Raw genomic sequence first — 27,643 nt, forward strand, 5'->3', positions numbered from 1 at the left:
CGTGCAGCCTGCAGCAGGTGCTCGACAGTGGCAGTCGGTTATAAAAATAAAAAGATAAAAAAAAGATTCCGTCCACATCCACCTGCCGTAAAAAGATGCGGGACCGAGACGTTACGCCGCACAGTGGATCGAGTCAATAGGAGAGGTCGGACAAAATTTGAAAACTTTAAACGCTTATAACTCCGTTCATACAAAATTTTGAGGTTCTAAAAATGGTTTCATTGGTTTCCTCGTGAAATTTTCTAATTGAAACACCCCTTGCAATGTAAAATGTGACGAGATTAACACCTTAATTTGCAGTTTTAGTCAAAAATTTCATGTCCGACCCCTGTAATTGACTCGATCCACTGTGCGCCGTTGAGTGTCGCTCGCGCCGGGCCCGTGCCCACAGAACCGCGTATCCACCCCGGGTTCCCGGTTGCAGTTGCGTGGTTTTCGGTTTGGGATGAGCCCGCGCTCAAATCTAACCTATCCCTGTTTCATGTAAAGCATTTACCGACCGCTTATTAATGCCCCTTTATCCGTATCAAAATCAAGTCAAATTATTATCCCCCGGCGCGCCTACCCGAGCCCCGCTTGGTGTTCCTCCTTAAAAGTGAACTTGAAAAACTCGCCTTCGTCGAGGTTAGCTCCCCAAATCAGGCCCCTCATACTGCCGTGCTGAGGGGAGACACCGTATGAGCCTTCAGACGCTACCAAATCCCTACCGATAAATTATTTACTTTTTATGAAGCAAGTGAGAGACACTAAGTAATGTGGCCTGAATTTTGTGATGTCATCTCCGGCCAGAGTATCACAAGCGCCATATGCGACGATTCGAAATTTTCGGCTCCAGTTTATTTTTTTTTACAGAGGAATTGTTGGTTAAATCCGTCTGAAAATTTCACTGGGTTTTATCGGCAGCACAAAGAAAATTCAGTGAAATTTTCGGACAGCTTCATTGAAAAATTTCTCACAAAAAGGTGCCAAGGACGATTTTTTTGGGTAAGACGATTTTTGTCGAAATTCGTAAAAATGCCGCAGTTCTCTAGTTTTCAATGGAGATTTTCTCCAAATTAGAATTAATGGGCATTTTGCAAATTTCAGCCAGCGTGAGAAGATAAGTTACGTCCTTTTCAAAATGGCTCAAAAATCACGATGAGCGCATCGGAAAAGTCTAAAATACTCTCCTAATTTCACAATCTGCTTAAAAAATATGTGTTTTTAAGCTTCTTGCTTCAAAAACGATAATGCGGCACATAGGTGAACATTTCGTAAGAGGAGAGTTCCATTAAACCCTATATTGCGTTGAATCCTAGTAGGATCCGCAACATGGCCGACGCCAACTCGCCAAAACACACGTGACAACACGGGATATTATCAACCGGCGTGTTTAAATTTACATTTTCCTTTCTTTGACAAACCATGATGCTTCTTCACGATTTGAACGCGGAAGCGTCGGTCATGTTTAAAATTGAGCAGCATCCTAGTTCGAAAGGGTAGGATGGAACGATTCCTCTTACGAAATGTACACTTGTGCCGTAGTATCGTTTGTTAAGCGGGAAGCTTAAAGAAACGCATAATTTTTACGCAAATTGTGAAGTTAGGAGTGTATTTCACACTCTCATGATGCGCTCATCATGATTTTTAAGCCATTCTCTATGAGTAACGATTCATTTTCATACTCTAGCTGAAGTTTGCAACAGGCCCATTTTGTAGTTGATAGAGGGCTATAAGTTGCTTTTCAAGCTCAGAAATTGGTAGTGACAAAATGACCGATGTTATCCAAATGCAACCGAAGGTAAACAGCTTCTCGGCGTGGCCAACTGCGTGAGGACAAGGGGCTCGGCGCAGGGACAGGGGACAGGAGGCGCACTTCATCCCTTTGCGCAATAATAAGCTATCAACGCGACAATCCGACCTTCGAACATCCGAAGGAGCAAGCTGCGAATTTTTGATGACATCAGATAAAAATCTTCAGGCAGGTCGCAGCGTCTATAAATTAAGGTAAGACAGTGTCGAAACGAACTCGCTGATTAACTCGAACCAGCTTACGAACTCGATAATGATCTGGCAGAGCCCTGATAGCGGATCGAGGGAAATCAAAGGGCGCATTGCAGGTGATTTGGCGAGGCCCTTGCACCGCCGCCTAAACGCAGCAATTTGGCAACACCAAGTTTCCTCCATTTAAACCTATGTTAAATAATCGATTGTTGTCGGAACACCTGGCTCCTTTAAGATTCGAGACATTTCCATGGGTTTAAATGGAAAGGACAATGTTGCCAATTTGCTGGGTGCCTAAACGCAACCATTAAATTACCTGAAGATGGTCCCGTCTAGGCCTTCCCCGCGCGCAGAAGCGGGCAAGGCAGGAGGGCCACCTGTGTAAATATATCCATGTATCCGTCTCACAACAATCAAAATCATCCTGATTAAACACGCTCCAGATGTATCGTGCCCCAAAAACAGCAGTTAATGGGTAATTAGTTACCGAGTTATAATAACGTAAGTTTACCTCGAGTTCTCGATTCTGGGTCTCCCGGTTGTTTGATCTGGAAGCACGATGTTTGTTCACGGGCCGTTACGCGTTTATACCGTTTTTTAATGATAATCTGGGTGTGAACTCCACCGGGTTCTCTGAGTTGAAGGAGCAGCTTTGTTTTTCATTGCTTTGAGTGCTTTCGCAAAGAACAAAATGGTAATATAGCGCGCAGAAAAAAGAGTCGGTTTTATTGAACGATCAAAACTAAAAAAAAATTGTCTCTTCGATCCTAAGTTCAGACTCTTAAAGACTCCTAAGTCCTGACACGAAAAAATACTCTTGATTCGATTGGACTTTTGTTTGAATCAAAAAGAACTTCGCTTCAATAAAGAGGCTTTTTTTTAAATAAGGGAGTGGAATTTGCTCACTAACGCCTGTTTCAAGCAAAAATCCAATTGAATTATGAATAATTTTTCTCGATTTTTGGTGCTGACGGTTCATGAGGGTCATCTTGTGTTCCATGTAAAATTTTGATAAGGAAACTTATATTTTGATTTTCCATTTCCTACCCTGCTCGATCCTTTAGATTTTTTGATCTACAGTGTTTTTGGGACACCTCAAGGACGCACGATGCACTGATATCACGAGTTTACACCAAAAAAACAAAAACAAAATTGCAAGATATTCACCATTTTTACTTTGTGTTGTATTAATTGATGAGTCCGAAAAATTCTTGAGTTTCTTCCTGAACCTACAAATTTTCTGGAAAAATAATACTTTCCGAAGAACCTAGTTTTCGAAAAATTCATTGTTTCGTGAAATTAGCGCATGATGGAGAAACTTAAATGTCATTTTCGGATTTTTCGGTCAAATTTTACCAAATACTCCCATAATATACCCTAAATCAACCCCAACATTGACCCGACTATTTTGCAGCTGAAATGGTAACAGATTAGTTTACTCCCTAAAGTTTTGCTGCTGAGGCCGAAAATGACCATTGTATTTTCCCATCACACACCAATTTTCGAATAACGCTCACTCCTTGACATCTCAAAAATACATTTTTTGGCAAACCAGCATTAATATGAAGAGCTCTACAAAAATTCTGCCAAAGACAAGCTCCTGTTACTAGGTCCAATTAGAAACAAACTGAAGGATCATCGATGGCTCCAACCGTTACACTCACTGGAAAAAAACACATTGGATCTAGAGTCCAGACTCTTGAAAACATTGACAAGAAAAAGGACTCTTGATTTAAGCAGATTTAAGCTGAAATCAAAAGGAAATCCGCTCAAATTAAGAGGCCAAGCTCTTGATTTAACCTTAAATCTGATTGAATCAAGAGTATTTTTCCTTGTCGAAGTTTTTAAGAGTCTGGACTCAAGATCCAACGTGTTTTTTTTCCTGGGCTGGTCAGCCAATGGGCCAAAATCACCTCTCAGCTTGTAATTTGGACGTTGAGAGACGTTTAAAAGATCATTCAACATCGGAGCATCACGTCTAAAAGGAGAGAACACTCTGGTGTCCCGAGCTGGAAGCATCCGCTCACAAACTTCCCACTTCCTCCGATAGAGCGCCGAACAACCACCGTCCGTCGAGCGCGGCTCAAAAGTTACATGATCTTCCGTGATAATGAAGAGAGCAGTAAGTGCCAAATTTTCTGAATGGAGTTTCCTTCAAAATTCTTCTAATTTTTTTTTACATAAAATCACTGAAATAGTTAAAACAGCGAAATTCATCTCAAGTGTATCAAAACGAGACATATGAGAAAGCCGTAAGTGTGCAAAAAATGACGTAGTTTCAGGAAAGACAGCAGTAAGTGACATTATTCCTCCAGAGAGCCAATGAAAACAGTGCTTTCAAGTACAGTGCCGTCCTCTTCTGCCAATTTCTTACCAGAAAATGTGTTTGTTTGTTGTGCGTCCAAAACGCAACCACGAAAGCATGCAGAAGATGTATGGCTATCTTACCTGAAAATAGCCTGAAATTAAAATAAAAAATACCCTTTTTAATATTAACTTGAAATAAAAATGTTTAGCCATCCAAACGATCTCTAAGAGTCTCTCAGGTGATAAGTGACAAAGAATGGAGGCTTTTTTCAATAAAATTGTCCGGTCAAACGCTTCTGAGCCCGTTTGTTCAAAACTTCATTTTTACACTTATAGCTATCACGGCAGTAATATCGAAGCCTTGGTGGGGCCTTTACTTGTATATCCTGGAATATCTATGAGTTTTTTTTATTGAATCTTTCTTTGATGAAATATAGACATTATAAAATGTCCCTCTTTTTAAGAAGTATGAGGAATGGGGCACCAGGCAAGGTCTGAACGAGAAGAAAAGTCACTCATTTTTTCTTCAAAATCCTATATTTGCAAATTGATTTACCTGACGGGAAGTTCAGAAATAAACCCTTAAACGAAACACTAAGTATACCAGGTACCTTATCACAGTTTAAATAGAATATTTATCACACGAATAGCGTCATTTCTATTCTTGTTTCTTAACCAGTGTTACTTATCAGTGTCTTATATTTTGTCTAGGAATTGATTCCTAGACTGTCCGTGTGATTAGTTTTTCTTGTATAATTTTTAAAGAGAATATATATTGCGTGAGGCCTCAAAAGTCTATCTATTGGCCCATAAATGACAAAATAGTTAAAATTAAATCTCTGAATCTCAAAAGCCTCAAAGAGCCGTATGCAAAAACGACATTTTTCGCCCCCCCACTAAAACTTATTCAAACTTCGTCTATCAGTTACTAATACTGGAGCGCTTCTTTCCCCAAATTTTCAGACCCCCAAAAAATTTTGGGGGGGCGCTAGGGGGGGTGGAAGTCAAAACCTGTGACCCTCGATATCTTTCGAACGAAACAAGATATTGAGGCCCGGTTTGGACGAAAAATCGTCTAAAATTGCATACTTTAAGATTCTAAAGGTCAAAATCCCAAAATTAAATTTTTAACTTAACTTATGTGCTTTTTTTCAGTTTTTGATGAAAAACAATTTCTTTTAAACAGATTAAATTGAAATTTCACATTTTTTGATTTGAACCAAAACCAGTTTTTTAAATTGTTCGTCTTTTTCCGCATCCAACGAGTGGTCGTATAAGCGGGGGAACCGAACGGTTCCGGAGTTATGATCGATTGAAGTTTCCGCTCAACGCGCACCGACCGATTTTCGCGCGCAAAAAAGTCGGATTTGACTGTTATTAAATCAGATTTAATGTTCAAACTTAGCAAAATGCATTATTAGGGACCCTTGAGGGTCGCTGAGTCCAAAAATTACAGATACTTCCAAAAAATTCACGTTTTTAAAATTACAGCTCCGTACAAGACCACTGAGCGGCCGGTCGGCGCTCAGTGGGCCTCTAAAATAGCGCTACGGAGCTGTAATTTTAAAAACGTGAATTTTTTGGAAGTATCTGTAATTTTTGGACTCAGCGACCCTCAAGGGTCCCTAATAATGCATTTTGCTAAGTTTGAACATTAAATCTGATTTAATAACAGTCAAATCCGACTTTTTTGCGCGCGAAAATCGGTCGGTGCGCGTTGAGCGGAAACTTCAATCGATCATAACTCCGGAACCGTTCGGTTCCCCCGCTTATACGACCACTCGTTGGATGCGGAAAAAGACGAACAATTTAAAAAACTGGTTTTGGTTCAAATCAAAAAATGTGAAATTTCAATTTAATCTGTTTAAAAGAAATTGTTTTTCATCAAAAACTGAAAAAAAGCACATAAGTTAAGTTAAAAATTTAATTTTGGGATTTTGACCTTTAGAATCTTAAAGTATGCAATTTTAGACGATTTTTCGTCCAAACCGGGCCTCAATATCTTGTTTCGTTCGAAAGATATCGAGGGTCACAGGTTTTGACTTCCACCCCCCCTAGCGCCCCCCCAAAATTTTTTGGGGGTCTGAAAATTTGGGGAAAGAAGCGCTCCAGTATTAGTAACTGATAGACGAAGTTTGAATAAGTTTTAGTGGGGGGGCGAAAAATGTCGTTTTTGCATACGGCTCTTTGGTTTGACCTTACTAAAATGCAGAATTTTTTGTTTCCAGCACACGAACAAGCATATTTCGGTGATAAATTATGTACAATGTACAGTCCTGCATTACCAGAACCACATCTGAACTGAGACTAAAACTTATATTAAATGCTCATATAAAATAAATCACATTAACTATCTTCTCAAATTTCTATTGAGTTGTTCGGGAGTTTGAATATCATAGATTGAATATCATAGATGAGCAACAAAATATGAATGGCAAATTCCTTCAAACAAGGCCTTCCATTCATTAGAAATGAACGAAAAAATTATGGAAGAACAACTACAAAATTTGGTTTAATGATTTTAAGTTCCGCCGTCGCGCCGCGCCTCGCCGACCGCACCGTGTTTGGCGCAATGCGTGAAGTATTCACGCAGTCTTGTAGGCGCAATGCGTTTCACGCTGACCGCACTGTGTTTGGCGCAATGCGTGAAGTATTCATGCATTCTTGTAGGCGCTATCCGTTTCACGCTGACCACAATAACCGCACTGTGTTTGATGTAATGTGTGAAGTATTCGTGCAGTCTTGTAGGCGCTAATAAGAGTTACATGCCGATTGCCGCGCCGAGGGCTTCTTCTTTTCATCTCAAGTCCTCGTCATCATTTCTCCCTAAGTCGCGACGTTTTAGGCCAAATTGTGTGTTTGGTTTCTCTGTTAACTCGACTAATTAAAGGTGCTGTCTCTTGCATCACTGAAAGACGACATAATTAGAAATTACTATACTCTCAGGAAATGAGAGATTTTGTAGCCTTTTCTCGTTTGTAATTTTTTTCCTAAATCCGATTTTTTCTTTTATACCTACATTTTAAAAAATTGCAAAATTTTCCGCCCTTAGAGCCGCCATGGGCCGCGGCCCATGTGGCCACCCCCTTAATCCGGCCCTGGAACTGATACGTTCATAGGTAACGTTGTGAATCAGTCGGTGGATGCCGTCTTTTCTGTCGCAGTTTACTTACTGAATATAAGAAGTATCAAGTAATAATTATTCTGTACAGTGTGCCGAATGCGGTCACCGCCAAGAATTTTTTTTATCTTGATTCAAGCTGGATTTTTCTTGATACAAGAAAAATAATGCTTGAGTTAACCAAAAAAGTAGTTCTTATTAAACAGCAAAAGTCTTAATCTAAGAAAAAATACTTCTTGGTGGCAAATTTAAGATTTTTTTTTCCAGTGAGGTTGAATCAATGCTGATCAAATACTGCGAGAGAACGTGGGAATTTTTTATTCTCTCGTTTTATTCAATTCGTCATTTCATTTTTAATAAGCAAAGAGATGTTAAGTAAGTATTGAATATAATCAAAATATGTCATGTAGAATAAACTACGTCGTTGATGAACACGGGCGCGATGGTGGTGGATGACGTCATGTACTACGCTTTCAGAAGGTCTATATTTTCGTCAATACTGGAAACACATCCTTGGGGCGCAGTTATATTTCATTCTTTCTACACTCATCAAAACTCGATTTGGAATAAAGTGGCACTGATCTACGTGAGAGTGATTTTACAAAGAGGGAATTTACATGTAGACTGATCGAGAAAAACAAGAGGGAGGAAAAAAATTTATTGCAGTGTAAGAATTAATTGGTAGCATGTGCCGATACACAGGGTGATTCAAAATGAAGTGCAAGGATCTTAGAGATCGATTCTGGCAATTGACAAAAGAGACTACTTCTGGTGTGCAATGCCATCTTCCGCCTAAATCGTCTCTCCTGAATGTCATAGAGGCCAAAGTATGGAAGATCAAACCTTTTTTTAGTAACATTATAAAGCAATTTTTGTTGATCTTATTACTTGGTACTCGTTGCGAGTTGACAAGGGTGAGGGAGGGATACTTGCTAGCGTTATGCCTTTTTTGGCTTAAAGAAGGAATAAGTCATTTTTAAATGGGAATGGGGGAAATAGTCGACATTTTACATCGACTGAAAGTAATTTTTATCTAGTAAAGGTCCTCTAATTTCAGTTAAAAACGAGTTTTCCTAATTTTTTTATCGCAATTATTTTAGATAAAAATTAAGCAGCGCGCTTTCAGTTACCCTTGGCTACCAATTTAGCTACAGCCTATCAACAGTCAAGCCGCCTCTCCGACAGTTGTATTTGACCGCTTGTGTGCAACCAAGAATAATTTTTTCTCTAGGTATGGTGAAAACGAGAAAATGAGAAAGGAGGAAGGAGTGGGAGAAGAAGAAGAAGAAGAAGAAGAAGAAGAAGAAGAACCTCAAAAACAAAAAATCTTAAAAAAATGATGTATTTCCTCATACTTCGGGACTATACCTCGGAGAGCCAGAAGGTTGGGAAAACTGTCAGACCAGAAAAAAGCACCAAATCTACCCCAAAAACCCACCCCTGAAATCTTCACTCTGAATTTCGAATCACCCTGTATGCATCCATACAATCCGCTTATCCGTGGCTCCGGACAAATGAAGTCTCAGAGTTTTTCAGGAGAGGGGGGGGGGGACTGATCGTGAGCCGCGAGAATGAACGGGGGCTCTGGGTGGATAAGATTGGGAGGGGGGGGGGGTTGGCGGCCGGCGCTACGAAGATAGTGAGCGGCAAATGACTCGTGCCCGCGACACCTGCCTTACACCTGGTCTTCTTATCCTTCCCTCTCTCTCGAACCTGCTTGTGCTAATATCTTCCGTCTTTGTCTGTCTGCTCCTTCTGGTGGCACCACCGACCGCCAGTCCAGGGTCCAGGATTGCCGTCCACCGGATTTCGTTATTCCGACAAAATTAAACGCACTTTAACATTCGTGCGAACTTTAACTGCGCCCGATCTCTTTTTTGTTGAGTTTTTAAAATGTGACTCTCAATCAGTATAAAAGGAATCAATGTAAACTGTGAAAATTGACTCGTCTAAAGTTGAACATTTAATTTTGTTATTTTGAAGCTCAGTCTTCATTTTATATTGATCCGGTTAGCGACGCTCAGTGTGGCGAGTCAATTAGAGAGATCGGACATGAAATTGTTGAGTGAAACTGCACATTTTGATGTTTATTTCGTCACATTTTAAATTTCAATGGGTGCTTATAGCAGAAAATTTCATGGAGAAACTAATGGAACCGCTTTTAGCACCCCAAAGTTCTATATAAACAGAGTCATAAGCGTTTAATGTTTTCAAATTTTTTCCGACCTCTCTAATTGACTCGATCCACCGTCCGAGTGTCTCATTTGCGGGATCTTAGAATCTCCGTTTCCATTTTATTTTTAAAGAAGAAAAAATCAAAATCATTCCTTGACGTTTTACTGAATTTTCTTAGCGTCGAGAAGAAAAATTGCTGAAGCTTTCAAGAAATGACTTAGAGCGGTTTCACGTTTAAAAAATAAACCATTTCTAGAAGTCTGCAACTTTCCAAACAGAGATACGTGGTTTGGAAGTTTTGCAAAAAGTAGTCCAAATACTGACCGCTAATAAATTGACATGTATTAATCACTGTGTATGAATACGTACCGATGTGGATCGAAAGAAATACATAGTACAAAAATGTGCTGGACTTTAGGAAATGATTTCGGCGCAATTTGAATCGGCCATTTTAGGCGGCGGCTGTACAACTTAATTAAGTCTCCGGACTCCTGGGCTCATCACCAACACAGGCACCTATAATGAAGGGCACACAAACTCTGAGTGAGTCTCATAAACAGTGTTGCCACACTTTCTCAAGAAGGCATTTCCAACTCTCTAAAAAAAAGTTGAGCAACTGAAGAAATGACATTCAAGTTCTGGTGCTGAGATCTCGTACAACTCGTCGCTCCTCTGACGTTAGAGCGTACCTCTACTTCCACGTGAGCCCCCGAGAAAGCATTAAGGTGCACGAAGAACAGGACTTACGTGAAAATCGAGATACACCTACGCCCTTACGTTAGAGAAGGTTCACGAAAAAGGATTTTGACCAGAACCAAAGGCAGAGAAATGTTGGGGGTGGCATGGCGTTTAGGGATTTTTCAAAAAAAATAAGTCCTAGAATCGAAGACAGTTTGTGTATTATTCTCCTTCAAGGATGTGATCCCGTAGTGTCAGTCTTTTAGTCTCTATTTCACATTCTAGTTTGATCTGATGATGAAGTAGTTATTGAAACGGCAATACTCATTAAGTAAGTTTTTGGCCTTTTTAAAGCTCAGAGTGATCAGGCAAAAAAAAATGTGACTGAAGTTATGCATCCAGATAGTGATGAAAATAAAAATAAACATTTGACTTATAATTGAGAAGCTTGGAGGCTAAGGCGCATAAGTGCAGCTTTTGAGAAAATTGAGATGGTAATGATTTCAAGTAAAACTAGACTTAATACATATTTTGTGGAAAATTGGCTCCCAAAGTCCAATTTTTAAGCATTAAAAAGTCAGTTTTAACTTTTTTTCTGCCATAAGGATCCAATTAATTTCGAAACTTCAAACACGTATTTCTCGAAATAGCAAAAACTACACTTATGCGCCTTGTCCTCCAAGCGCCTCAATTGAAATCTTCATATCCAGCGATTACCTACCTATCACACTGAAAAAAAATTCTCAGCGTTTTTACCAAGGTCCGTTGGTACCTTTACCATCTCACTTTTTTTTACCAATTATTGGTAATTTTACCAAGACTAACTGGTAAGCTTACCTGAAAACCGGTATTTTTACTGTTTTTTTTTTTTCAGGTAAAAATACCACTTTTATTGGTAATCAATTCCCGGTAACTTTGCCATTTTATCCCGGTAATTTTACCACAGTCGATAAAAAATATTGGCGTTTTTACCATGGTCCAGTAAAATTACCGGGAAAGTTCAACAACTTTACCGAGGTTTCTCGGTAAAATTACTAATTCCATAAATGGTAATTTTACCAAGAAAAAACTGGGATCAAATAGAACCCTGAATTCTTGGTAATTTTACCCTTTTCTTAGTAAACACACCGAGATTTTTTCTCAGTGCAAATGAGCAATCGAGTTTCGAAACGTTCTCGTAAGCGCTGAAAATCCACTTTAAAATAAACTCTGAACTTTAGAACATTGGAAACCGCTCGGAGCTTTTCGGGTGACCGGCAACTCTGCGCCGTGAACCACTCACAACTTTTTGTCTCACACCACACTAGTAGTGTTTTGATCCAATTAACCAGTGGCTGACCGTCCGAGTAAAAAAGCACGGGTCAATCTATGAAGCCATCAGCCGCCACTCCGCTGTGTTGGCCGCGAGAGAAAAAATAAAGGAAAAAAGCCCCCGGGCTAAATGAAAGTCGTAAATCTGTCAATTAATAAAGAGTTGGAGTAATTATGAACATTGGAGAGGTCTGCTTGAATCCTGTAGCACGAGTTGCAAGATTTACGTGCAACAAAGTTGCGTTTTCGATGATAGTACAAACATCTGGATAGGTTATATTTGTAGTTTCCTCTATGTTTGAGGATCACAGTAGAATGGATAAAACAGAGCCTCTAATATGCTTTTTTAGGGGAATGCTTTCTTTTTTCTTTTTTAAATATATAGTAATTCACATTTGATCATGATGGTGATGTTTGTAAAATGTCTGGACGAAGAGTTTAATTAATATCTCAACCTGCTACTATAGAGGTTAAGGGTTTTTGGTGAGTTTCATTGATGATCCCATTTTTCTTGTATACTTAACTGCGGATAATATATGTATAAGTCTCTTGGGCTTGCTGAAAAGATAGCTCAGAGCACCCTAATGCACAATGATTCTAACCTGCGGAAAAATTGAGCAACTTTTACGGATATTGTCTCATTTAGTTCTGATCCATCAATTAGTAGGACTGAAAGTAAAGTAAAGAGTGATCCTTTCCGTCTAGGTTTCTTGGACAATGTTTTGGATTAAATCGTTCCAGTTGTTCTCATTTTCAATTAGCTGTATGTGACTTTGGCAACATGTTGAGGAAATGACAGGATTCAATGAAGGATCTTCCTCCTATATGAGGAGACAGTAGTGGATGATTGAATGAGCAAATTTAAGAGGTTGTAGTGCTGATTAGTTTTGCCAACTAATCCTCATCAGTTTGAAGATCGTTTATGTTCTTCATTTGTAAATTTCCTGATTTCTTACAGAGGGCTCATTATTTAATTTGCTGTTGAAACAAGTCATCGCCAAATATTTTTAGCAGAAGCAAGCGTCATACAATATTCATAAAATATTCAGTATCAGTCTTAAATCACATATGGTAATAGCTACCACAGGGTCTTTTTATAATTATTACTGGTGTATAAAGTGTCTCGTATCACTCTCTTTTCACTCTCGTATAATGTGTCTTGTCACATGGTCAAAGTCGACAATTTTTTTCAATGTTAAATGCTCATACCTAATTTCAGGTTCAACCTAAATTTCCAGTCGCAATACAGTGTTAGTCTTGGATAACAATTATTTAGATTCCGGTAACAATCCTGCTTTCTTTTCGGGATTAAAATAATTGTCGCCACTAATGTAACATTGTAATTACGACTAGAAATCTAGGGATGGATCTCAAATAAGGTACGGGCGTTGTGCACTCAAAAAAATTGGTTGATCTTCATGCCGTGTTGCAAAAGTGATACGAGAGTGATTGTGGATACACTGTATGCTGCTACCTGCAGTATGGTTACATTATCTCACATTATCGATGTGTCGAAAATTCAGTAGACCTATACTAGAAATTACTTTACTTGTTTTCGAGTACTTTTTTAGTGAAAAGATTGAAAATATGGAAGACCTTTGAACTCTCACCAAGATTTAGTTTGCAAGTGGTTTTCATGCAATGTATGAATGAGAGTGTGAATAAGGTGCGAAAGAAAGAATGAAAAAAAAACATAGTATAATTAAACTAGTAAACTTAACAAGATTTTTTGAGTTTTGACTACTCATAATGATAAAAACAAAAGTTGAGCTATTAGCCAATTTTCCAAATATAAACAATGATTCCGACTGACAAAACAAAGCAAAACAAAACAAGACATTACTTATTGTTTTTTTTTATTTTTATTAAAGCATGTTCTAAGTCGCAATCATTGCTTATATTTGAAAAGTCAGCTAATAGCTCAAATTTTGTTTTCATCTGGTAAGCTTATACACTTAATTTCTCAAAAGATGGCAGAGAATTCCAAAACTCTTACTCTTCCAGATAATTTGTATTATCAAAAGTTACTTTGTGGCTTCCCTTGTTAATTTAATTTAATTTTATTTAATGCATGTAGATAGATATATGAATTATTCAAGAAGAAGAGAGGTTAGGTATGGTAGCCAGAAACACATGGTGTGTTTTGTTGTCGTATGTGATATATATTTAGATAGTTCTTGTAGTGGTTACGATATCTTTAAGTAAAACTCGTTTGGACGTAAAAAAAATAAAACAACATTTTTTTTTTCAGAGTAAGAGCAGAACGTTTTATTTTTCTCTGTGCTTTTTCGCTGCATGGACGGTCTCACATCCGCAGGACAGAAGCGAAAAGGCCATGCACGGACCTTGAGCGAGTGAGAGACTCTTAAACGTCCTCTATTTTAATCTGCTCCATATTTTCGCTAATTAAAAACGATGAGAGCGCAGTGCAATATCCGTCGGATAGTGGCTCGTCAATTCATTATGATCCGAAGCAGGAACTGGTGGCTCGTACAGTCGTGCAAGTGACAAACTTAAGGGCCAGCGCCATCTGCAGCCGAGGTTCCCATGCCCGGCCTGCTAATCAGGAAACTGCACTTGTTCCTCTGAGAATGTTATACTTGCGACACACAGTGGAACGAGTCAATTGGAAAGGTCGGACATGGAATTTTTGACTAAAACTGCAAATTTTGTTGTATACTATTTTTAATTTCAAGGGGTGCTCTAGAAAGAAAATTTCACGAGGAAACCAATGGAGCCACTTTAAAAACCTCAAAATTTGTAGAGTTGCTTTTAAAATCTTTAAATTTTGTCCGACCTCTCCTATTGACCCATTGTGCGCCATTCCTCATTTCGCAAACCGCAACAGTCCGCGGCTCCAGATCCTTCCTATGGGATAGAGCACTTGATGACGTCATGATCGAGCATCATGACGTCTAACCGCACAGCTTTTTCTCTCGCTCTAAATCATTCCGGACCCCAGGATATCCGGCACCGTGTCAATTCGTTGCGTCCGCAATTTTATTCTTTCATTCTGTGTTAATTTTTCGTTCTCGTTCTGCCAATTTTTGTGCCGCTACTCATCGACTGCTTAATAGAGTGAGAATATTCCAGTTAATAAAAAACTATATGGGAATTGTTTGTGCACACTGAAAAAAATGAGTTAGCGTCAGATGACTAAAAATGGTTTCTATACACTAACTTATATTATGTGATTTGGACACACATGATTTTTGGTTTCTGTACACTAACCACTATTAGTGCTGGGAACTAATTCCGCTACTCTAATTCGCATTCGGTAGGGTTGGGTCAACCTAACCTCAAAACTGAGAGAGGAGAAAACGGCTTAGCGAATGATAACTGGACAATACTTTCAGGAAAAGAAGATTTCTTAAAAGATGAGAGGTAAAAATCAACTGACCGGTTCCAAATGAACGACAGAGGAAAGGAATATCCCATAGGTATGTGCAAGTAGACAGAATTATCCTTTAGAGAGACACACACTCACACATGAAACGGTAGCGAATGTTCATACTGAATAAACATATCTCGTCCGAACACTTGAGATATTCTTTTGAAATTACGGGAGAACACGAACTATAGAAGTAAGCAGTAAGTTCACAGATTTTCGTAAAATATAAACTGAACGCGGAACGCTTTAATCGCAATTTAATACAGAAGATTGACGACTCCAACGAATATCATGCTTGTTTACGTTTTGAATCGAACAGACGATTTCTAACCTTAACAGGTTTATTTATGTTGCTTTTGAACGTTTTCAAGAAAGAGAGGACACTATAAATCATACCGGGAGTATTTACATTGTCAAACGAGCCCGAAATTTCACATTTTAATTGATTTTCACGAGCTGACGCGATTGAGGCTGTTGTACCGACGCCACTTTTTCGAAACTAAATAAATCTAACGGACAATGTGGCAGTTAGTGTTGAGGGCGAATTAGTTTGACCCGAAGGTGAATTTGTCTTACCACAGCGCTAATTTTACAGCTAGTGCTGTTTTCCAATTCTGGTTCGCGCTCTAGTAAAGTCAAGTCAGCGTATGAAGCGAATTGATTGGTGCTTCAGTACAATAAATTAGTTCTGAAGCCTAATTTTGATTCTACTTGGCGAGAACTTACCAAATTAGTTCTCAACGCTAACTACTTTTTTTTCAGTGCATATCGACGGTGCCATTGCAATAATGCGCATCTCGATCGCGGTGTTTCGAAATGTCCGGTCCTCTTTTAATTTTTGAAAGGAGACGAAAACAACATCATGGCTTGAAGTTTTCACAGGATATTCTTCATAATAAAAAGAAAAATCATTGAAATTTTCGAAAAATGACGTTCAGTAGTTTCCCATGTAGTAGTACACGAAGGCAATACTACCGTGGTAAGGGACAACGTCGTATGAACATTCGAGAGCTCCCAAATTTTCTTCGATAAAATGTTTATTCCTGAGTGACGTTATGAATATTTTTCCTCAAAATTTTCAGAACTTCAGAAGAAATTGCGAACAAAATTGTCTGAAAATTTTGAAGGAAAATATTCACAAGTTTGCCAGGAAATTCGTGTTTTATGAAAAGGAAATTCGACATCATCTGATGCCTTATACGACGTTTTTCCTGAGCATGGCAGAATATATGAAACCTATAAAAGTTGAAACCTTTTTTGCATTTGAAACATTATGAACTTTCAATGCGTTTGACTCAAAATTTGGTTTACTGCAATGCGTATTTCCTCCGAAATATTATTTAGTTCTTCAATTTTCTCGTGGGGAAACGTCACTGTTATCAGATTGAGCAATCAGTTTCACAACACGACCACAATTTAATTGTAAGATGATTTGCATGCAGCTAATCTAGCTTCTGGAACGATTCTTTTTTACCGGAGAAAATGATTTTTTTCTCTGTTAAACTGCATCAGAGGGGAAACGAAGGCACCAGCGTGCACATTCAATTTACGAGGATGAGTAAAAGTCCTCTTTGAAACTCTCAGAGTGGGATCGTTTAAACCACGAGAAAACCTTGCACTGGGAACTAGGAACAGATGAGTTCAGGGAAACGCAAATCCTTTGATAACGCTTAACCTATTGAGTGCTGTGACGCCTTTGATACAGTTTTCTGTCCTGAGTTCCCTTCGTTGCTCAGTGGGCTCGTAACAGGATTTCGGAACATCTGCGCTCCTACATTGACACTAGATGCCGTTTAAGTATTACATAACGCACTTAAGGGTGAAGGGAGGTTTGAGCAAGCGTTACGGTGCGTTACAAAAGGAGGGGTGGTCAAGCCCAGCGTTACGTAAAAAATCCGAGCCGGGGAGAAAACTTCGGAAAACGTGCTCAAATTTGAAAATAACGGAAATGGATATTGAAATAAACGAAAATTCATATTGATTTGTTTAACCTGTTCAAAATTCTCCAAGTGCACTTTCCCGGTAAAAGGATGAGTAAAGCAAATCTAATTATGTATTTTCACACATTCGTTGATCTCTTCCTGTTGTGTTTCAGCGAAATATCTCAACAAAAAAAAATCTCTGAATTTTCTTCAAGCTGGTTTCTCAGCGTTTTCTTGATTTTTTTCTCAAATGGGGGAGGGAAGGCCAGGCAAGCGTTACGTAATTCAAAATTAGGGGCGTAGGGCTGCGCTACAAGTGCGTTACACGGGGAAGGGGGGTCAAAAATGTGGAAAAAGTGAATTACGTATGTCATAAACGGCCTATTTTCGCCTGACATGCCACATGACTGTCGTGGGGCTTAGGGCAGAGAAAAAAAGGCACTCTGCAAAGGGAAAGTCGTGGAGTGTCTCTAACTACACGAATAAGATGCAAATTAAGGTAAAAAATAAGTTTCATTCGATCACTTTAAAATCGGCGTAACTTTTGGTGGAAGGAAAATATTGAATTATTAAAGGAATTATTTAATATTAAATTAATATAGGAAATATTGAGCTACGTGGTTCCTCACTTTAGTCACCGATATGCGATACAGACATTCGTCAAGCTTGAACAGTTACATCAAGGCGCTGTCATAGACGCATCCGTCGACAGACCCTGCTGTAGCTAGTGCGCAGGAAGTCAAAACGCCTTCAATAGTTTGAACGCAACACGGACATCCGTCGAGGTTGAATAGTTGCATCAAGGCGCTGTCGTCAACGCGTCCTTGTGTTCATCGCTGCAGACGACACAAGTAGTGTAAAGAGTCAAAACGCCCTCAGATGTTTACATATGGATGAGCACCGTGAGAGGCCACGTATCTTCGTTTGCGACGTTGCAGAGTTCCTGTGAAACTTTATTTTTTCAGAAAACTTACGTGATTTTTACTGTCTGCCAGCAGAATATTTTGTATGAATTTCAAGCCAAAAAGCTGGCTTGTTTCTTCTCAAAAAAAATAAAACAAGTGCGGAAGTTAGGAAATATCGCAATGGAGATACGTGGTTTCATACTTTGGCCACCGATATGCGATACAGGCATCTGTTAAGCTTGAATAGTTGCACCAAGGCGCATTCACCGGCGCGTCCATCGATTGACTCAACCACAGCTGGTGCGTAGGAAGCAAAAACGCCTTCAATTTTTTGAACGCAATACGGACATCCGTCGAGGTTGTATAGTTGCATCAAGGCGCTGTCGTCAAACGCGTCCGAGTTTTCATTGCTGCAGACGGTAAGTGGTGGGCGGAAAGTCAAAATGCCTTCAGTTTTTTACACATGGATGATGAGAGACCATGTATCTCCGTTTGCAACGTTACACACTTTATTTTTTCTTAGGAAAACTACTAAACGTAATTTCTTGAAACCTTCCTTGATTTTGGTTCCCTATCACCAGAATATACTCTGTACAAATTTCATATCATAAAGTTCGCTGGTAGTACATTCGCAGGAGTGGCCCGTTCCGGCTATATTGTGCTGGTTACACGCTCAAATTCCCATCAAAACCCGATCAAATGGTGACTGGTGCGCACCATCTACCATCAAATTTCTGCGGTCTGCAAACATTTGATGGTAGATGATGGAGCTGTGGGGCTCGTCCTTCATCTGATTTCCATACAACCGAACAACCGTGCTTATTTCATGTTTATTTCAATCAACACGCAGTTTTAATTAATTTTACTCATCAATCTAGATAACTCTGGACCGCCATCTTGGTCATCATTTTGATCGGAATTTGACGGAAATTTGAGCGCGTAGCCATGCCTTTAAGTTTCACTTCTCTTCAAATTATGACCACTGAGCGAGGCTCACCCACGGCCCGAGATCCCGCGCAGAGGGAACCCGGAACTCGGCCGGAGGCCATGGATTTTGAAAAGCATCAGGGCGTACGAGCACAGCGAAACCTTTTTCGCGGCGGCTGCACTCTTTGCTTTGGCATGTAAATATCCGGACCCTTGCAGCCCACCGCTCCCTAAGTCCCGATCCCAATCAATTTGAATTTCCCCGCGACCGCGACACCGGCAAAGGAGAAGAAAAAACCGCCCGGGAAAGGCTCCCGGGCTCCGTGCGTGCACTTGCACAAAGGACGAGCACATGAAATACGCAGTTTCCCCGACGGAAGAACGCAACTTTACTCCAACGATGCTATATTTAAATACGACACTATCAGGCAGGTTAATAGAATTTTACTGATTTTTCCTCCGGCTGTACGAAAATAATGATAAATTTTGAGAAACAAATTGGTAAAATTTTAGGCAAAAATTGCGCGATCGTTTTCGTGCTGAAAATATTTTTTCTATGAGTAGGTTTTGCAATCTTTGAATGAAATTACGTTCCTTCGTTTTGGAAATGACAAAGTGCAGAAAAGACAAGCTCAAAATACGCAGTTTGCCGGACGTAGGATTCAGGTTAGGAATTGGCAGAGGACGGCGGCACTTTACTTGTAAGCACTGTTTTCATTGGCTCTCTGGAGGATCAATGTCACTTATTGCTGTCTTGCTTGAAACTACATACGTCATTTTTTGCGCACTTATACGGCTTTCTCATAAGTCTCCTTTTGATACAATTAAGATGAATTTCGCTGTTTTAGCCATTTCAGTGATTTCATGTAAAAAAGATTAGAAGAATTTTGAAGGAAACTCGATTTTGATAATTTGACACTCACTGCTTTCTTCGTTACCACGGCAGATCATGTAACTTTTGAGCCGCTCTCGACGGACGGTGGTTGTTCGTGGAGTCCCTTTATACCGAGAGTCAAGACAATGTGAATCCATTTCTGATTGGTTCCCGTATTTGAGGCCTCCGCGGTATCACAAACGGGAATAAAGATTACATTTTCACCGATTGCAAAGATTATAATCTGGAGTGGACCAGGGAATTACGGGTTCGGCAAGGAACAAACGGAATGAGAAAAGGAATGAAGAAAGGAATTTGAGAATGGGCCGATCAAAGATTACAGAAGACGTTCAATTTCTGTAATCTTTATTCCCGTTTATGACTCCATGAGGGGGTGTTGTCTGGACTCTTAGTATAAAGGGACTCTAGTAGTTCGGCGCTCTTTTTTTGCTCTCATTTCATGAAAATAAAAGGAATTTTGCTGTTTTAGTTACTCCCGTGATATGATCTAAAAGAGCTTGGACGAATTTTGAAGGAAACTCGATTTCGAAAATTTGACCCTAACTGCTCTCTTCGCTATCACGGCAGAATGGAAGGTGGAGTCCCGCGTTGTCGGTCGGATCATAGACGAGGTTTTTGAACTTGAACTTGAGGCTGGAAGTCGGAGTGTATGACGCGCGACGCGGTTTTAGCGGCAGCTGCGCCCGATGGTTGATACCATGCCGGTGTCCGCTGTCGTCATTATATCGTCTCGCGTGTGAGCGTCGCTTCGGGACCGTGGCACCTCGCCCGTGTGCCCATGGCCCATGCGGGCTCTCACTCAGATCCTACGATCACGTGTCAAACAGATGGCACCCGGACTCGCCCAAGAAATCTTAGCCACTCAACTCGAAACACATCTAATCCAACAAGATTCCGGGTCTGGATTTGAGCCGGACTCCGGGGGCTTGGAATGGAGATGGGATACAATCAACGGGGCTGATCATTGTAACCAATGGACAAAGCGACAGATAAAGCGACAGACTAAGAGGACAAACGAAATAGCATCGATAGGGGCCGTTCTCCGGCCCATCCTTAATTTCCTCGATTCAACGATTTTTGCTCTACAAATTTAACAGAATTAACAAACAGAATTAAACAAAGAACAAGAATTATTTAACAGAATTAACAAATTTAACAGTAATTTACAGAATTCATTAGAATTTGGTCTCTTTTTGGGTACAATACTGACCTAATCATGGGTTTAGGGCCGATTTTGGCTAGTAATGCGGGTTTAGAAGGTAAGTCGAGGGAATTCAACGAGGGTGGGCCCAAAACGGCGCTTATGTGATAATCAGTGAATTGTTAAAAAAAAAATCTTGTCGTGGCTCGTGATGGCTTGGTGAGGAGAAAAAAAAACGAAAATGGAAAATCTTCCCCAAATGGGAGGCAGCGGATTGAGGGGGTTGGAGGGAGAAGAAGAGTGTGAGAGCACTGCGGCTCGGACGAAGGTTATAGGTTGGGGCTCCATGGCAAAGGGTTTGAAAGCTAAGGTATTTCATCGCGGAGTAGTAACCTGGACGGCAAATGGTGTGGCTGCTGGAAAGCACGGCAGAACGATATCATCGGCGAGCTTCCTTACGGAGCGCCAAGTGCGGCGTGGGGCGTGAAGGGAAACATCATTAGTTTTTAACACTTGTCCGCTTCTCACCATTTCCCGCGCCAAACCTCAGCTTCAAGATTTTCCTCGCTTTCCCGCCCCCACCCCCTCCCCCTCAGCGGCGCTGCCACCGTTTGGAGTATCGTTTAGGTTTCCTTTCCTCCTCTTTTTTTCAGATGCGACCCAACCGAGGAATGCAACTCGAAATGTATTTTATGCGGAGACCAGTGCTCCTATTCCATGGCCGTCAAAATAAGTTTCGGGATTCAGAACTTTTTTGTTCCAATTTCTCCCACTTCGTAACCGTCAAAATTTCCGGAATTCCTTCTAGATTTTTTTAAAAGTTCCGAGAAAGTTCCGGTAAATGCAAAAGATCCGGAACATTTCAGGAATTACAAAAGTTCCGGGAAAATTCAGAAAATTCTCGAAAGTTCCAAAATTTGGTAATAGTTCCGGGAAATGGGAGCACTCACTGGAAAAAAATAATCTTAATTTGCCGCCAAGGAGTATTTCTTCTTAAATCAAGAATTTTGCTGGTTAATATAAGCTACTTTTTTGCTTAAACCAAGCATTATTTTTCTTGAATCAAGAAAAAGTCAGCTTAAAGCAAAATAAAACAAATTCTTGACGGCAAATTCAAGAATTATCATTCTTGATCCAAGCTACTTTTTTTTTCAGTGATGGCGGAGACCGTATGACGCAATGCAACTCGTAGGCGGCCAGAGCGAAGAACTATGTCATTGATATGGTGGTGGGAGGAGCAGTGATATAAGGCAAAAAGTATCAAACAATAAATACATTGTCAATAGGAAAATATGCTCTGTTAAAAATCGAGGTTTGAAATTCGGTGCCGGAATGTATGCAGTGCCAAAAAAACCCCGAGTGATGTAAATGCGAAGTGAAACCTGCACTCTAAAAGCGTATGATACTCCGCAAAAAGAGTAGATTCGGCTCCGTAATAGTGTATGTCACTCCGTGAGGAGAATAGACTTTGCTCCACATTCATATAACTCGGGGTTTTCCGGCGATAGATATAGACTCAGGCACTTTCAAATTCACTCCAAAATTTTTAACAGTGTTTAAACGAAATATGTACATTATTCCTTCTTATCTTACAATTCGGTTAAGTATGGGCTTTCTCTTAACTGATCCTTTTCTTGTCTGTTTCAGGTTGGGCGGGTGAGTCTCCTGTAAACGACCTCAAAAACTTTGTCGAAGCAATTTGAAACCGTTTGGATGTCATCAATCTGAAACGCATATAAATATTCGTATTGAATAATATGAAATTAATTTTAAGTTAGGTGCTTCAAAAGCCACGCGAGCAACCCAGCTGAAATATCGGACAAAAGTAATCGGGCCTCGACGTCTAACTTTTCTCCCGAATCTGAACGACACTTCATTGGCAGCATAAAGCGGAGCATTCCGTGTTCACGCATCGAGCCATCGCGCCTTCAATTTTGCAGACGCAACGCGGACATCCGTTAAGCACGAATAGTTGTATCCCTGCGCCGTCGTCAACACGTCCTTCCTTTTGCTCTATTTCGATTTTGTGTTTGTTTCCGTTTGTCTTATTTGTTGAAGTGCTTCAGAGGTTACGTGAGCAACCCAGCCGAAGATCAGGGAGAAGTGATCGACCTCGGTATTTAACTTTTCTCCCGAATCCGAGCGATACCTTGAATCTGACAGCATAAAGGGCTCCATTTCCACAGCCCCCCCACATTCGAATCTTAAACAAAAAATTATATCATAATTTTGTGCTAATTTTGTGCTATTTTGTGCCGCAAATTAAAAATTTTGTGCTGCAAAATTAAGGAGGGAAACGCTCCTCAAAATTGGGGGGGCTGTAGAAACGGTAGCCCCCCCACTTTCGAATTTTCGAAAAAAAAGAATGCCATAATTTTGTGCTAATTTTGTGCTATTTTGTGCCGCAAGAAAAAAATTTTGTGCCGCAAAATTAAGGGGGGTAGCAGCATTCCAAATTGGGGGGGCTGTAGAAATGTTTGCCCCCTGTTTCGATTTCTCGAAAAAGGAGTATGCCATAATTTTGTACTAATTTTGTGCTATTTTGTGCCGTAGCAAGACTTTCAATTTTTTCAAATTTAAGGGGGAAAAATTGTTATTTCAAAATTGGGGGGGCTGTGGAAATGTTTGCCCCCCTCTTCGATTTCTTGAAAGTGGAGTATGCCATGCTTCTGCTTTAATTTTGTGCTATTTTGTGCCGTAGAGATATTATTCATTTTTGTAAATTTAGGGGGGTAAACGGGCACATCAAATTTTGGGGGGGCTGTGGAAATGTTTGCTCCCCTTTTTGATTTCTTGAAAAAAAAGTATGCCGTAATACTCTCATAATTTTGTGCTATTTTGTGCCGCAAAAAGAAAATTTTGTGCTCCAAAATTAGGGGTCCTAAATACCACCCCAAATTTAAGGGGGAGGTCGCAGGTGCGGCAGCCCCCCACTTTCGAATTTCGAGAAAAAAAAACACGTCATAATTTTGTGCTAATTTTGTGCTATTTTGTGCCGCAAAAAGAAAATTTTGTGCTCCAAAATTAAGGGGGTTAAATACCATTTCAAATTGGGGGGGCTGTAGAAACGATAGCCCCCCACTTTCGAATTTCGAGAAAAAAAGTACGTCATAATTTTGTGCTAATTTTGTGCTATTTTGTGCCGCAAAAAGAAAATTTTGTGCTCCAAATTTAGGGGGATTAAATACCACTTGAAATGGGAGGGGCGGGGACTGTAAGACAAGTTAGCGCTCCGGCGGAACCCGAATCTTCCGCTCCGGAGTCGCAGGCTCGCAGGTAGCCGGAACCTTTGGCAGCGCAGCGTGGTCACATCTCTCTCCGCTTTGACTTCTGCTCATGGAAACGGACGGAAAGGGCCAAGCACTGTGGCAACTCAAGAAAGATCCGGGCGGGAGATCCGGCGCGGCGCTCTTTGCACGGGATATTAATTAACCAGAGAGATTCATCCTATAATCATTAAGGATCCTTTTTGGAGGGTTATATACAGTTGGGTGTCAGCGAGTTCCAAATCGAATGTTGCTCTACTGTTTTTATTTCGCACGCTACCGATTATTATTTACTGAATCGAACAATTTTGAGAAATAAATGATTGGCTTTCATTTCAGAAGCAACAACAATTTTGACACGTATCCAGCGAAACATATCATGAAAGGACCATTTTTAAGGAATGTTTCAGAAAATGTGTTATCGTTGATTTCAAGACCTCCGAAATCTAGTTTACATTACCTCACTGGAATGCGCCCTGTGCTCTTTTCCAACTTCTAATAACAAAATTCAATTTTTCCACCATTTTTCGTTAGGTGCCGATGTTTGGTTTCAAATAAAGTGCCCACACAAATACTCTCTAAATCTTGGTGTGGTATTCATGATTCTGAGGAAAACTACTGCACATTGGGCCTCTAGACAAGGTATGAATGACTAAATCTTTAACGTCGATCAATGGTAAACCCCCCTTCTTACCAGGGGCGGACTGGCCCTAAATTAAGTATGGGGCGGGCCCCTAGGGGGTCCGGGGGCCCTCCCCCGGAAAATTTTGAAAATTAGGCCCTTTTAGAATGAATTTTACGCTATTTTAGACCCTCTTCTTTAATATTATTTTTGAAACATTATCCAAAAAGAGACCAGAAGCCCAACGTTACGTAACTCTTTTTTGCCGTAAGACCTTTTTTTTCCCTGTTAATTTAAAAAACTGACCAAAATAGGGGGGAGGGGCGAGGCTTGTGTTACGTATTTATTTATTTTTTTGAGGGGGGGGGGGATGGTTCGAGCTTGCGTTACGATGCGTTACGGAGGGGGGATGGGGGTAAAAAAATCGGAAAAACTGCGTTACGTATTACATGGACAGTACCCATTATGGATTTCGCTAAAGGGGGAAAAATCGCCGAAGGCCCCTACGAAATCCCTTGAGGAAGGTAGGAAAGGTTCCCTACTAGGGGCCTCCAAAGTTCAAAATTGCATAGAAATGCGCCCTCGAGGCCTCTCTGAATCAGTACCAAAGGGCCCCCGGCAAAAAGGACCCTTTTGTCGAATCGGCGAGAAAGAGCCCGGTGCCTTGAAGGTCCTTAGAGGCGGTATAAAACCGCATCAAGGCCTCTTCAAATCGGCAATAAATGGTCCCTTGGAAACGGCAAAAAAGGACTCCTTCGAATCAGATAAAGGGGCTCTTTTAAGGTCCTTAGAAGCGGCAAAAAAAAGGCTCCATCGAGTCTTCTTCGAATCGGCAATAAATGAGTCCTTCAGGGCTCTTCCGAAATGACAAAAAAGGACCCCTTTGGACTTATTCGAATCAGAAAAAAAGGGCTCTCAAAATGCAACGCCCTTAGATACGGCATAAAAAAGCTCCTTCAGGGCGCTCTCCGAATCGGCAATAAAGTGTCCTGTCCTCTCAGGAGTCTCGGGGCCCTTTCTCGAGGACGAACCGAAAAAGCCCTCGGGCGCTTCTTCGAAACGGCGAAATACGGCCCTTCAAATCGGCCAAAAGGGGCCCCTCCGGGGCCCATTTTGGCCGATGAAAGTGGGGCGATCGCCCCATCGCCACCCCGGCCAGTCCGTCCCTGCTTCTTACGAGAAAATATGTATATATTCCAGGAAATTCTGATGAGATGAAGAAATAGGGATAGTATTATCGGACACAGCGGAAAAAACTCATGAATAACAACCATCGTATGTTAAGCTTTGTTTTCGGACGCAGACCTATGCAATTATTTGAGATTTTTATACCGTCATTTACCCTCCATAAAAGCACTTTCCCATGTTTCACCGCTAAAACGAGAGGTGAATTTATTGTTTTTGAGGTGTCTGATGGGACTCTTCCCTCTCAATTTTTTCGGCTTATTCCGAATACGGTTTCAGATTTTTTTCTAGAAATTACCGATTTTCCGGAAAATTGCATTTTCTAAAAAAAAAAGTGTTCTTCAATGTAAAATCCCATATAAAAAAGACGGCTCAGTCGGCATGGGTTAATATTATTCAATTTGTCTGAAACTTGGCAGAGTCTTTTTGTTCAAATGAATTGATTTCAGGGAGTTAGACCAAAAAAATTCTCAAAAGAAATTTTTTCATGTGTGATTGGGCCACTATAGCCATCGATATGATAAATCCGGTCCCTTGAGTCACGTCACTCCGCTTGATTGCGATCAATGTATTCTGTTCTATTTCGGAGCGACCCTAGCAACCTGAAAATTTTTGCATCGTCTTGCAACACCCTATATACCCCTGCTGGTCGATCACGGAACTGGAAATGCTATTGCTTTTGTTCTTCATGATGGGCCATTTTTAATTACTGGCCGCTATGCAGTCCAACCCCCAAAGGGCCCGCTTCGCAGGCCTTTGTTGCTCAATTTAAGTATACCGGGGGCGCGCTACGATGTTTGGAAAATCGAATGTGTAAATACCATAATCTCGTAATTGGCAACACAGCAATCCTCTAGACCGCTACTCGGCACGCTCGACATCGCTGCCCCATTGTCTCGCGCTTACCTGAATCTGACCCTCGAAATTTCAACCGAGGATTAGACAGCTCGCGAGTGCAACTTTTTTATTTTTTCAAAAAAAGTTTTTTTAGTCTATATTTTCAAATTCGCGGTAAAATTTCGAGCAAATCGGTGGTCAAACCAAAGAAAATACGTGATTCTGCGGCATAGCAAGATCAATAGGATCGCATTTAGCAAACAAGAACCTGCGCAATCACAGTGTTGTTAAAATATTGCTTTTTCATAATTATCTAAAAAAAAATCTCCCAAAGTAGGAAATAGTTCTTGCTTCCCACTAAATAATTTTTGTTAATTTTGAAGGGAAGTTATTCTGTAAATTTTCATACAGTACATATATTTCGTATTTTTAAAAGAAAAAAAAGTAGTCGCACGATTTTGAAAACACTGTAATCACGCTGGTTTCTTTTTGCTAAATGCGGTCCAATATTTCTTCTGCTGAATTTGCAACTTGCGGACCGACATCTCCGTTGTATATATACAAATCATAAAAAAATTTAGTTCATTGTAATCTGCTTTTTCCGCAGAATGTAAGTTTACTAAGAGAGTTAAAGTCGAAGCAAATCTTAAAAATGTCATCAAATTTCTTTGGAGCTCCAATAGGCCACAGGGAAGGCCAACGGTTTGAGATCCATTGATGCCGAGCGGTCTATTGTTATGTTTAAAGGAGACCGGCATCGGCCGAGATGTGGTTGCGCTGGTGTCAACGTGTGCTGGAAAAACCTCAGGTCCAGACATCATCGTATCACGCCCTCAGTATAGAGCGGGATTATCCAGGGATTCTCTTCCATTAGTAGCCGCGAAAACCATGAGAATCACCCCGGTTGATCATCCAAACGAACTAAGACTAAAAAACCAAAATTCAATATCTCTAATTTGGTCGATTTTCCGCCAAAT

Source organism: Bemisia tabaci, chromosome 7 (assembly GCF_918797505.1).
Source record: "Bemisia tabaci chromosome 7, PGI_BMITA_v3".
Classification (NCBI taxonomy): Eukaryota; Metazoa; Arthropoda; class Insecta; order Hemiptera; family Aleyrodidae; genus Bemisia; species Bemisia tabaci.